The sequence below is a fragment of the Lagopus muta genome, chromosome 2 (assembly GCF_023343835.1).
Source record: "Lagopus muta isolate bLagMut1 chromosome 2, bLagMut1 primary, whole genome shotgun sequence".
NCBI lineage: Eukaryota > Metazoa > Chordata > Aves > Galliformes > Phasianidae > Lagopus > Lagopus muta.
This window is the reverse complement of record NC_064434.1, coordinates 57,391,457-57,405,878: the sequence shown is the minus strand read 5'-3', so window position 1 is coordinate 57,405,878 and position 14,422 is coordinate 57,391,457. Positions and strand designations below refer to the sequence as shown.

Sequence of the window (14,422 nt, the reverse complement as noted above, 5' to 3'; positions counted from 1 at the left end):
GTACAATTTGAAACTTCACACTGTGCAGGGGTACAATAACATTTCCATGCCACCATCCCCAGCCACTGGTCTTAAAGAATGACCCATTTTTTTGGAGTGAAGGGCCTTGGATGATAAGGCCCCTCAGTTACTTTCCAAAATGAGCAGTAACACGTCATCGCTCTAATTCTCCTAATGTCACTACAGCTCCCCTCTTGACAGCATTTCCAAGATGCAAGTGGCAGGATATGAAATAAAAGTAAAGAGTGGAAAAGATGGTACTAGGCTGTACTGGCAGCCTGAATGGTGCAGTGTTCTGCACTTTTTGAAACTTACTTATAGACTTAATCTCAGTAACCTGTGGGACTTGCCATTTATTTCTCATTTTTACTGTCAGAAAGAAGCTCAGAATATCCCAAGAGGAGTAAAGTTGACATCACACTGTTGTCAGCCTCTGCTGCCTCCAAAATCAGAAATTTAAAAGAAATAACTGTCTGTAGATGTTTGTTTACACAAAGGTATCAGGTGGGTGTGTTGTTTCTTACTACATGTCATGATTTTTGATATCGTTTGATTGTACTCTGTTGTGATTTTAACATGCTGACAGTTCAATATAGAATTGCTCGTATTACCTTAGCCTTCCCCCTTTGTCAGAAACAGCTAGCTTTGAACGATTAAACTGTCTTCAGTTTATGGGTTGGCAACTCATGGGTTGGCCTTGTCAAATGGGCATACCACTAAGGCATTATTTATATAGCCCATTCCTTCAGGTAACATCTCAGAGCATATGTCCCTGAAACACTATAGAAGTTTGTCTGATCTTGAATGAGATCACTTTTACAACCCGTCCAAAAACGTATTCTAGAGCTATCTCTACTTTCCTCTTTGCTTCACTGCAATCTTATTTCTTGTTGCATCCACAGTGGGTGTAGAGAATGTATGCTACTTTCTCTAGTTAGTTTTTATGTTCATGTCTTTAGAGACCCACCATCTAAAGCCCTTTTTTTTTCCCCTCAGATCATGTATTTTGACCAGACTCAGTGATTTCTAATTTTTTTTTTTTTTTCCATGCTGACTCACACTTCTCTTAAAATGCAGGATCTGAAACTAGCAGCTAAAGCTATCCTAAAATGGAAGCATAGTAAAATTACTTCACAGTTCTTCTCCACAACATACCATTTTTCCAGCAGTGCGATCCTGATGATTTAGACTCAGGCTATGATCTTCTGACAGCTGCAAGGGTGATGCAGGAAGAGAGAGGAGCAACCAAACGTGAGAGAGAGTGCAGAAATAAAAGTAATGTGTCTTTTGAGAGTGGGAGTACAGCCAGGGTGTGATAAATGGTTACAGGCTGTAATAACAGTCCAGCAGATATTTAAAAGCATTTTGCTGCCACCTAGTACTCCGTAATAGTAGAAGCACTGGCCTTTGGAAAAGCACAGAAAAGAGGAAAACATGAAGAAAAAATAAAAAGACCCCAACTTAAAGTATGTAACATCTAACATGAGCCTCCCATGCAGAAATGGATCTGCAAATAGTGTGAGTTGATGACTCTCTGTAGGATACCACTGTCCATAGATAATAGGAAATCCAATCCATAGTGTAATAGTGTTTCTGTGAATTGTAATATTGATTTTCTAACTAGCACAGAGGACTAGGTTTTTTTCCTGCTTACCTCATTGGCTTTAAAATGTGTGTTTGTTCATGCATGCATCTTCCTAGTCCACTAACTTTTCTTAAGTCACTGGTTATAGTGCACTCTTACAGTCAGGATGCATTTGAGATCTGCCTCTCTTTCAGTGTGTGAAATGTTCAGTTAAAATACTGTCTCTGATACAACCGCTGGATTTGTAAGCTAATCTTTACTCTGTACTTCTCTGCAGTGCAGGTAAAAAGCCCTGCATTAAAATGCCATGGACAGTGCTCTCACTACTTCTAGTAAACTGAGAGAAAAACATCAAAAATTACAATAAAACACAAACTAATCATCTTCCTTCCTCATTGTGGTAGTCAGTGGATGTCTGTTATGAATATACCTTATCCTGCTGAGTTGCTGCTATCTAGAAATATGTATTCCTTTGCAAAATATGTAGTAGTGTCTCTCTCCCTTTATCCATGGCTGATATTCTTACCTTTCTGTTGACTTACCTTTATTGTCTCTTGACTTACCTTTCTGTTAAAATACAACATTTTATTTTACCTCACAAAAATTTTATCATGTTATTTAAGCACTATTCACCTGATTTGTGAATTATGTCCTGTCATGACATATTTGCTTGGCATTCCATTTACTGACTGTTTTTGTCAAAATAATATCCCTTGAGTAGCAGTTCTAAGACATCCTTGGTATATATGGGGCTAAGAACCCTAAAATGACTCTTGGGAACCTAAAAATCTATTTATACATTTCACCTTCTGAATGGAATTCTGAATTCTGAATGGAGAGAATTATTATTTTTCTCTGTCTTCAAATAACAAAGACCTCACACACAGCTGAGGGACATGATGAGACAGAGTGCAGAAAACTGTAAAAGCTCCTTCCCTGAAACAGATATTTTTAGCCTGTATGAGGTACATATATTGATTTATTTAATGGACCAGTAATATGTGCATATGAAAGGGACCCCAGTTTATTGTCCCTTTAGGTAGTCCTTTTGTTGCTTTATACACCGTTTTCAAGTACTGTGTGTCAAAAGTCATTTTCTGACAGACTGCCATTTACAAGTCCTGCATTCTGATGTTTTTACAAATGCTTGCTGCTGTTCTATTAACCTTAATTACTCACCTACATCTCCCAAGACTGAGATGTTCTTGAATGAATGCACAAATACGAATCTTACAAAGAGCTGTTGTTTTGCTGAATCCTTCCTGGACATTAAGTTGCAATGTTTTGCAGAGTGCCACTCATCTATGAAGTAAAACATATAGTCAGTGCAGAAATATAAATGGTGAAAATTCTGGGATTAACACACAATATAATTATCTTCAGAACTTTTTATATATTAAGAGATTATCACCTTTCAGATAAGTTACCTTCAGCACAGTAACATTAAATAAGGAGATTCAATTTAGTTCCACGTTGTAATTTCACTTTCCAAAAGTTTATGTGCTTGCAAAGGGCTTGGTAACCTGTCTGCATCTACATGAAACATAATGTAAAGGGACATTTTTTTCAACCTGCACGACCACAAGCCTTGGCCTTGTATTTTATGTATGATTTGAATCCTCAAAAGTGTTCTGTTTTGACTTTATTTTTAGTTCTCATTTTGAAGTTTAAGTACTTGCTGCAGGGATTTAAAACATCTGTTGCTTTTTAGCATAAAGAGTTATATATATTTGCTGCTTGATATGGAATATTTATTGGACAAAAGGATATATTACAATTGTTTGGTATACAGACTACAAAGAGATACATTTAGAACTGCAACACTTCTATATGTTTCACACAAACTTTTAAAGGGAAAACATTTGTCTTGGATATAAATTACAGACAGGAAAAAATGATACCCAACATTAGCATTGTCTTGAAGCAAAACAAAATATTTATCAAATTTCCCACTTTTCAAAAGATATGTTTTGGTAGCTGTATATGGAGACAGAATACAATTTGGAAACAAATGACTGGCTATAAACTTTTTACTTGAAACACTTTCCCCTTTTTCATAGTATTCTGTTTGTTGTTTACATTGCACTTCATCAAATCACAATATAAAAATTCTGTGTACTAAACTTTAATGCAATATATCAAAACATATAATATATATATATAATGTCATCAGAGTATTTTTACTATCACTATGTTGGCTATTTTTCAGTTTATTTTAAAGAAAAAATTAAAGGCAGCCACTGTCCAGAACAGACAGAAATGACTCGTCATCATTAGAAATATTTCTTATTTATATTGTAAGTGAAAGAATGTGGCATTGAATAGATGTGTCCGTCAAAGCATCCTTCTGTTATGCTGGTCTCTGGATTGCCAGTTACTAAAAACCTGAAGGCTTTATTATGCTCAAAAGAATGATTCTGGCAGGGCTGTCAAAAAGCAAAGAGACTTTACTCCTGAAGACAGCACTGAAACCATAACATAACTGCACTTGCTGGTTCATGAAAAAAAAACTATAAGGGCAAAAACAATCTCAACCATGCACTACTAGGGAGTACCAGCACATAATTTCCCAGGGCTATGTATACACTTGTACTACCACTGTGGAAGAAAATGACAGCTCTTGAGAAGAAGCAACAACAGAGTGGGTCACTTAGTATTGATTAACCACCACTTCTTGTGTTTTCCAGTGCAGGTAGGAGGAGAGTTAGATAATCAATGCGTTCTCCCTTTCACCTTAAGAATTACCCCTCAAGCACTGTGCTCTGATATGGCTCTATCAGACTGATCAGTCCAGACTTGGCTAGTTTGAACTAGTGGTGCAGCTGGCATTTGCATTCTGCGGTGGGTGGAAGGACAATACTTCAAGGCATTTGCATAGACAGTAATACCTACCAGGATTATCAGCATTCTTTCTGAAAAATATTTGCAAGTTTAGGACAATCTTTAAATACGTATTAATAATGAATATATTGTCTGTTATTGCTATATTTTTAAGAAGACTTTTCCATTGTATTCATTAAGTTAACATCTGCAGGAAATTGTTGTGGATTATCAACTGTGTCACATCTTGCAAGAAAGAATTTAATTAAGTAAATGAAGATCTTCCAAAGAAATACCAGCTGGATCCATGGAAGAACAAGAGAATACAGATCATCTTAAAATGTCTTAACTAACTTAAATAAGAAGTAAAGCCTTTACAGATGTTGGCAAAATATGTGCTAATTTATGCATAGAGTAGCAAAATTGCATTTCACTGTGCACATCTGTCCACCCTCAGAGCAAAGCTGACATGAAAAAGCAATAGCCCATGTTTTTTTTCTTAAAAAAATTTAGTTGGAAAGAAAACAAAACAAACGAAAAAAACCCTCCACTTCACATCTCACTGGAAAGCATGTATTTTCACTTGAATTAAACCTAATGTGGTATTTTTATTGGAGAATAAAAGAATAAAAGAAATGGAAAGATAGAAATCAAACATAACAAATATTAATAGTGGCCCTAATGATATGTAATGCTCAAAGATATGCTCAAAGCATTTCTGCCAAAACTGATCACTTAAAAATGGATAAATTTGCTACATGAACTGCTAAGTGTGATGGATACTCATCACAGACTGGAAAAACCTAAGAATTAGAAAGATTAAGCTTGCTACAGCCAAATCATCTTCATTACAAAAATACAGAGAAATAACCCAGATAAAATGAAACTGCAGATCCAGTAGGCTGTGGGAGCACACTTCACTAATGTTTTAAAATGCTGCAGTGAAATGAATAAGGGGTTGACAGAGTAGAGTCAAGCAGCAGCAATATGCTTCACATTGCATTATTGGCAACACTGGATTACAGTAAGATGCCTTGGGAGAAATCAGGACTAGTTTAATCCACAGCTTGGATAATCTACTTATGGATAATAGAAAATTAATATTATTACATTCTGTAAACACACATCACCTTAATATTTGAGAGTTAGACCCTTAAATGGGTGCTACTGATTGCCTGCTAATACACAGGCAACACTAAAGGTTGCTGCTCAGCTGCTTCTTAACCATATGAATGAATAAATTTCAGACTGTGAAAATGTCTAAAGATTTTAAACAGAAAACATTGTTCAAGCCTGTTACATCTTCAACAGCTGAACTAAGAAGCTCTCAAATTACCCCTTATCACTTTGTTCATTGATCTTATCTGATCCTTCGTATGTACCTGATTAGATGAGCAGAAAAGGAGGCTGCTATTCCAGAGCATTTTATGTAGGTATGGATATAATCTACATGATTTTGGACCTGCATCCTCTTGGTATAAAAAATTGAATTCCATAGAGATATCAACTTCCACCTCTCTGAATTTTGTTGTGATGGCCATAGTCTCTATTATGTGGAAATTCGGATTGTTCTTTTATTGGTTCTGCCAGGTGAAACGTCAATCTTTTATTGGTGCACTTTACAAATCATTGTAAAAAATTGTTTTACCCCAAACCTACCCATTTTATGGCTTGTCACAATTCAGTGAGGAAGAAAACACATGTACATATGCATCACAATTCTGCTACCATGCTGCAGTCTTCAAACATGTTTCAGTTACTACCAAAAGACTGTGGTTTGGGCAGAATGGGAGTCAGAGTAATAGAACAGTTGTTGAATTCCCAACAAGTGCCTTTTCACTGTCTTTTCTGAAGTGTTTTCTAGCCGAATAAAGACATACAGGGATGACCGTCTGATTGATTTTCTATGTGGAGTAACAAAAAAGTCATGATCTAAAGCTATACAGGAGACACTTGTGGAAAATTGGCTGGTACTTGTACTCTGCACTTTCCATTCTGAAATATTTAATTATACTCATGAGTATAATTATTTCTTTTCTTTTCTGTTATAATAAACATCAGGATGATGTCTATGCCTCCAGCATAATCAGGAAGTTGTTTATATATTGCTGTCAGCACATATTCCCTATACATTTCCTTCACAGCTGAAGGGTTTATAATCAAAAGTAAATAACTAGAGGAATTGTATGGGATTTGAAAATTACAAGCACAGCTACTTTGAGTTTAGACAGTAAAAAACTACTACTGATTCTTCCAGTCAAAACATTATCACAAGGATTAAATGATTAAGAGATTACTTATTATTGCTTTTCTTTCATGAAGTTTTTTTTTTAAATACTTCTCACTCCAAGTCATAAGATAGAACCTTGAAAATGTCACCTCAATTGTCTTCCACATTTCCAAGCACAGTTCAAAATACTTGTACAAGCAATTGCAAATGAAAGATAAATGTGGTATGGTCAGCCCACACAAGTAGGTATCCATCATTTGTAATGGGTCAATTCTGACTGTTTTTCATTTGTTTGTTTGTTTGTTTTTGCTGGGTTTTTTTTGTTTGTTTTGTGTATGGTTTTTATTTGAACTAGCATAACTGAATTTCTTTGTAGAATATAGTTGTAACATTTTTTTAGTTCTGAAATTTAGATTTTAAAGCCTAAAGTTATCAATGACTAGCACAGCTAGTCATTCATCATAAATGTCAGAAAAGAATTTAACTAGCAAGGAATAAGCTCAAATCCTACATGTAAAAGCATTCATTTGAATATGCGTGTTCATACATGAGAAAACAAAAAAGATGTTGAACCTGCACAGTAAACAGCAAAAAATATCTTGTTAAAATCACTAACCTTGAAAGAGATTATAAACATATATTTGCATAAAACAGTATTCTCCAGACATCAGCTCATGCAAATAAGTGGTGATCTGTGCACATTTAAAGAGTCAGATGTTAACTCTCTGCCTCATAATTCTGCAGATACATTTATGAAAAAGAATTCCTGTGTTCACAGAGCCACTGCTCTTGCTATTTATTGAAAGTAGATTAATTTCTCTGGTGCTATTCAAATAAGGCAGATTAATGCATTTTGGGGCAGATGATCCAGTGGCTTCTTACATTCTATACCAGGTGTGAAGCCCTAGATTTGCTTCATGTATCCCCTTTTTTTAAAGATCTCCTTGCAAGTCTCTTTGCATTTCATAGCTTAATTCAGAATAGGCCCTAGTTTAACAGTTGCTCAGGTAAAAGAATATACAAAAAGTGCAAAGTACAGCATATTTAAGCATCTATAATGAACAATAATATGTATGGTTTCTGACCAAAACTTTTCTATAGCAGATGAAAAGCACCTCTATCACTTTTTTAGGTTTGTCTTTCAAAATAAAGACCTTATTTCTGATCTCAGTAAGAACAAGGTTAACGTTTCTGCTGATTTCAGTTTTACTCAGCAAACAGGCTTTTATTTTTGTATTCATAAATTGTTCAAACAAAGGTCTACATTGGATTCTACAGCTAAATATGTGTTAATGATACATCTATATCACTAAATTCAAGTGTTCCCAAGAGTGTTCTCGGGTACTGAAACACCATTTCTTATATTTATGATCTGTGCAAATGTTGTCTTGCAGGCTTTTATTCCTTGTGCTCTATCAGGCAATTTTTGGATGCTGGTCACAGCAGGTACCAGGCATAAACAGCACTTGCATGCTGGTACACTGACAAGCAAAGTCTGTTAACATGTAGATGGGACACTTTTTCCCCAGTTGCCTCAGTAGCCAGCAACATTCCCAAGTTAGGGATTTTACAACTTAATATGCAGATAATTGCCAGAAGGGAATATAACAGAAAAGCAGACTAATAAAGAAAAACTAGAATAAATCACACAAATATCTTGTCTCTCTCTGTTAGTATATTAAAAATATTATTGCAAAAAATTAGGCTTGGTTTGTCTTCCTTAAATAATTTGTTTTATCAAACAATTTGTTTTATTAAATCATTTGATTATTTTTTAAATAATCAGTGCAGTTAGTAGCATCTGTAGGGTTCATATGTCAGCCTGCTAAAAACTGTATAAGTGTGACCAGCAGGTAAAGGGAGATGATTCTACCCTTCTACTCTGCACTTGTGAGTGTACAGGTCTGGGGCCCCCATCATGAGAAAAACGTGGAGTTGCTGGACTGAGTCCAGAGGAGAGCCATGAAGTTGATCAGAAGCCTGGAAGGACCTCCCCTGTGAGGAGAGGCTGAGAGAACTGGGGCTTCTCAGCCTGGAGAAGAAAAAGCTCTAGGGGAACATTATAGCAGCTTTCCAATACCCAAATGGAGCCTACAGGAAAGCTGGGGAGGAACATTTTATGAGGGCAGGTACAAGGGGAAATCGTTTCAAACTGGAAGAGGGTAGATTTAGAGTAGATATTAGGAAGAAATTCTTTACTGTGAAGGTGGGAGACTCTGGAACAGGTTGCCTAGTGAGGTTATGAATGTCTCCTCCCTGGAGGCTTTCAAGTCCAGGCTGCATGAGGCTTTGAGCAACCTGGTCTACTGGGAGGTGTCCCTGCCTATAGAAGGGGATTGGAACTAGATGATCATAAAAGTCCCTTCCAACCCAAACCATTCTGTGATTTTATAACTATCAAATGCTTTTGCAAGATTACACTCTTCCTGACTTTGTTTAAATTTCCCTTATAGGACAAAGCCTTTGGGGACAGAAAGACACATGGCACAGTGTAGACTCCAGCTGTTAGTTTCATTTGATTACTGAATTGAACTGATTAAATGTGCAGGTATTATGACAAACACTGTATTTTCTTCTCCACAGAAGGAAGTAGATGATATAATTCTGTTCCAAAGTAATATGATTTTCACTGGAATAAGGAATCAAAAACTCTAGCCATCATACCAGTTCCTCTCTCACATTGGAGATGAGTAAAACATAAACAATGAGATGATGTCCATTTGCAGGTAAGTATACATTTAATTGAGGTACCAAGCTTCAGTCATGAAAAATACTCAGAATGTTACATCCAACTCTGAAGATGAACTGATGAACTATATATGTGCAATTGACTGAAAAAATGACATGCATCAATGCACTGAGCCTCACATTCAAAACAAGACAGACATGAAAGAGAACCATAGCACAGTGATGGTTCAGGTTATAAAGTGGGGGATTCTTGAATCAAGAAATTCAAGAAGATTTAGGGAATCAGATACAGGGTCTAGATGGACTTGAGTAGAATTAGGGAGTTGAAATCCAAAAAATACTCCCAGCAGCACAGCTATTATAAAATGATACCATTTTTTAATCTTCTTCTTTAGCCAAGGATATTTAATTGCATGTCAGCTTTAACTGATGGCTTTTCATCCATAGCCATATGGGGTTGAGTAAAATGAAACGAAAATTTCCCAGGTGCAGAAAATCCAGTGATCCAGGACACTACAGAGAAAGAGAAACTATCAGCTTTTGGATTTTTGTCTTGAACATGTTTCTCTAAATACAGCAACTGCACTGAAACAGAAGTTTTGGAAATATTTAACAGGAAATAAATGTGTTAAAAGAAACTGCATCCTACTTGCTAGTAGACTGCAAAGCAGAATCTACATTTACAATATAGGACTTGAATTTCATTCCCCTGAGTGTAAGAAAATGAATGAATAACATTCTAGTAAAAGGGCAACTATTAAAAAATCAGATCTAAGATATCATTCCTCAAACTAGGAAACAGAGAAGTGAATAAAAATTTTGAACACAATCAAATTTCACAGCTACATCATTGCTTGTGACCTTAAAATTATGTTTTATGGTTCTCCAATGCGCTGAAAACTTGTGTATGTATGTTGGGATGATAAGTCAGTGGAGCTTGAAACAAAAGTTAAGTAAGAGTTATTACAGAAAGACAATTACAAATTATGAATTCAATGATGCCTTACAAATTGTGAATTCAGATGACAGAAATGATAGTTGGAAGGCCAATTAATAAGTTTAATATTTTCACGTAGTAGTAAGACCTTTATCTGAAAACAAGTGATTGTTTTATGTTGGTTTTGTTTATTTATTTATTTCCACTTTTGCTTAAACAGGTAATACTACTTATTACACCTGTATCTGCAAGTCTAGCTGATAATACCACAGCTACTCTTGCAACACTTAGTTCTATGTATTTATGTTAATGAGTTACACAACAGTACTGCTACTTTTACCTGTATCACAGCTACAAAACCACATCATGGCTCTTTATGTGTTACATTTTATGTCTGACAGGGAAAAAAGAGATGCTATTGCAGTCAGCATACCACGGCTCTTCTCATTTCCTCCAAATGGACACTGCTGTTTAAGTTCTTTGCTCCAAAGCAGACTGCATTTGTAGGCAGAGATAGCATCTTTAATTAGACTGAGATATGTCATGCTAAAATGTAGACAAGCTTTTGGGCATGCAGATCTGAGCAGCAGCAGTAGACTGCAAAGCTAGATTCAAGATAAGAACAATTACTTAGGATTTAATTAGTAGTATATGAGAATGGGAAGCAAGAGAGACAAAAAAGGCTGTTTCCCTGGATGAAAAGGAGAATGAGAAGCTATTTGCAGCTTTTGGAATACAAACAGATGAGTCAGGGTCACAGCTCTAAATAAATATTTCTATTAAATTTAGGTATCCAGAAGAATTATGAATTTTAGTTCTTTTTTCTCATTTTTGGAAGATACTCTTTGAGGCTCAAACTTAGAGCAGTAAGTGTTCCTTCATTTGTACTGCAGATTCTGAGCTCTTTAATGATAGCAGGGGTACAGATAATAGAAAAACAAGAAAAGAGGCAAAAGTGTCCAGAAAAAAAATGGAGTCATGAAGAAAAAACAAATAAAACACCCAAGCCATGATCAAAGCAATTCTATAATAATAGGGGCTGTGTTTCAAACCAGATAAATATGTACATATACAGGCAATTCATTAAAAAAAAAAGTCTATGGATTTATTAATGACTAAATAAAACATAATGTAGAGTTCTGATGAATGTATATATAGCATGGAAATAGATATTGTTTTGAATAATTTTTTTTCTATATATGATGCTACTGATATGATTCAGAATATGCTTATAATGCTTACAATTGTATACAGTACTTCCTCTTTTACCACTAAAATCACATTGACATACAAAGGAACTGTCCAAAAGGACTGTTCTAGAGCATGGGTTGTGAGTAAGAATGAAAAGATGGACAGTTTTTATATATAAATGAGAGATATATTTCATCTAGAAAATAGTATAGCAACTGAGAGGGCAAAGATGTCACTGGTTCATTCTAGACCACAGAGATCAGAAAGAGCATGATTTACATTAGAATGTTGAAATGCAGAGTGTTGTGATAGTACAGAATTTTCATTCTTCTCTTAATGCTTACATATTGTTCACAGATTCTTCTTCCTTTATGTACGTGTTGCTTTTTTGCCAACTCTGTTGGAAAATAAAAATACAGAATTAAAAACTGTATTTAATTCTTACTCTTCTTGAAGGAAAAAAAAAAGTTTAAAATCAAAGCTATTATGCTTGGAGAGAGAAATTGTATTTTCCGCTCAGGAATTATTTTACTGCCATATCTATATATTGTGGATATTTATTCCAGTACATACACCATGTGAGTGGAGAATGGTCCAGATTCTCAGCTTTCTTCTAATGAATTAGAAGGAAATCACAACATTATTGCCCAAAAGGCAAAGTCAGCTAACTAAGTAAACATTAGTCTACCTCATGTAAATATATATTGGCAAGTTCTTTAGGACTTATCTAATAAAAGATTAGTCTCCCTCCCCTTTCTGCCAGACAACTGACATCATCAGTGATCTGGTTGTGAAATGTCTAAAGGAAAATAGAAGATTTACCTCACTGAAACCAGTGGAAGATTTGATGATTCCTTACAAGGAAGCAAGCTTTCAACTACAGTCGAGTTTTTACGGAAAACAGACTGAAATAAGAAAAGATTGAGAAAAAAGTTACCTCAACATTGGCAACTGCATGCTGTTTCACTTTTTATATTTTATTTTACTTTGTTCAGTTAATTTTTCCATAAGTGTTAAGAGAGAAGAAAGCCAACTCCTTCACGTGAACACACTCAAAAAATCTATTCAAAAGCTCTCAGGAAAGCTAGGCTCCCAAGAAATATGAGCAGAACCAACTACTGAAAGCTAGAAGTCTGACCAAAAATGTGATATCCCTTAACAAAAAGAAGAATTCTGAAGACTTCAATAGTCTTTAATGGTTTACATCAATATACGGCTGACTCAGTAAGCAACTCTGAGTAAAGTATGACAGTTTGATGAATCTTGAGGGTATGATATGAACCGAGTGTGAACAGTACTCATTATGAATGCAGTAAAAATGACAGATTTAATGATACTCAGGAAATTAAGATGCTTGTACGGAAATATTCTGGAAGTAAAAAAACAGCTCAATAAAGTCTGTTATCAGTTACATATCCCACTAGGTGGAGTGCTGAAATAAATAATTTTAGAAGCCATCACTATTTTCATTAAAAAAAAAAAGTAAAATTCACTAAAAAATTAATGAGTATAACTGCATACATTTTAAAACAGGGAGTTTTAAAACTCACTGTTAAGGCTCAGGCTGCTGTTGCTAAAGGAAGATTAAATATATTTTGATAAATTTTCTTTAAATAAAGATCATGGAGGAACTCTTTTTCTCCTCCAAGGATCAAAGATATTAAAGACAATCAGACATTAGGCTAATCAGTGACAGTGTAGAACTCCAGTAGCGATGCATGATGTTAACCAAAATGAATATGAAAATAATGTGCACAAATGATGAAAAAAATGATAAAAATATTTTCATAACTAAAAAGTAAGGGTTGTAGAATACTATCTAATTATTGTTTGTAAGGAATGGCTTAATTACATATAACAACTAGAATGCTGAATTTCAGAGTAAAGAGGAAACTCAGTTGTTTTTTCTTGGATAGTTAACACAGAATCACAGAATCACAGAATCACCCGGGTTGGAAGGGACCCCAAGGATCATGTAGTTCCAACCCCCCTGCCTAGCAGGCCCACCAAACATACACATTCAGATCAGGTTGCCCAGGACCCCGTCCAACCTGGCCTTAAACACGTCCAAGGACGAGGCATCCACAACCTCCCTGGGCAGCCCATTCCAGGGCCTAACCACTCTCCTAGTAAAGAACTTCCCCCTAACATCCAACCTAAATCTTCCCTCCTTCAACTTAAAACCATTTCCCCTAGTCCTGCTGTTGTCAGCCCTTTTGAAGAGTTTACTCCCCTCCTGGGTGTAGGTTCCCTTCAGGTATTGATAGGCTGCAATGTCCTCATAGGGGAGGTGCTCCAGCCCCCTGATCATCTTAGTTGCCCTCCTCTGGACCCTTTCCAAAATCTCAATGTCTTTCTTGTACTGAGGGCTCCACACCTGGACACAGTACTCCAGATGGGGCCTCACAAGAGCTGAGTAGAGAGGGACAATCACCTCCCTGTCCCTGCTGGCCACCCCTCTCCTGATGGAGCCCAGGATCCCATTTGCCTTTCGAGCTGCCAGAGCGCACTGCTGGCTCATGTTCAGTCTCTCGTCCATCAGGACCCCCAGGTCCTTCTCTGCCGAGCTGCTCTCAAGGACCGCTCCTCCCAGCCTGTACGGGTGCCTGGGGTTCTTCCGGCCCAAATGCAAAACCCTGCACTTTGCCATGTTGAACCTCATCAGGTTCACCCGAGCCCAGCCCTCCAGCCTGTCGAGGTCCAGCATTGATCTTTTCCTTGATATCATTGATCTATTCCTTGATATCAGCTAACTTATAAGCAGCAACTTTAGTGCAATGTTTTCTGCTTTTTATTTTAAATTTTAAAATAAACTTTAAAATGTACTTTAAATTGTTGCAAAGTATGTTTATGTTTTTGCTGAAATTATTCATAATACATTCTTCCCTGTCAACATTTTTACCCATTGCAATAAACTAACACATTGATTATTAAATAGGGAACCATAAAATAAAAGTTCTATGTACTACAG

The 14,422-nt window shown here is 36.0% G+C and overlaps 1 long non-coding RNA gene across 1 annotated transcript; it reads right to left on the bottom strand.

Annotated features, from left to right (window-relative positions):
- Positions 1-2,779: 2,779 nt before the first annotated feature.
- Positions 2,780-12,358, bottom strand: LOC125689363 (uncharacterized). Its single transcript, XR_007375220.1, has 3 exons — positions 12,274-12,358; positions 11,796-11,848; positions 2,780-2,887 (listed from the first exon to the last, which is right to left on the bottom strand). It is a non-coding gene; the product is annotated as an uncharacterized LOC125689363 (long non-coding RNA).
- Positions 12,359-14,422: the final 2,064 nt, after the last annotated feature.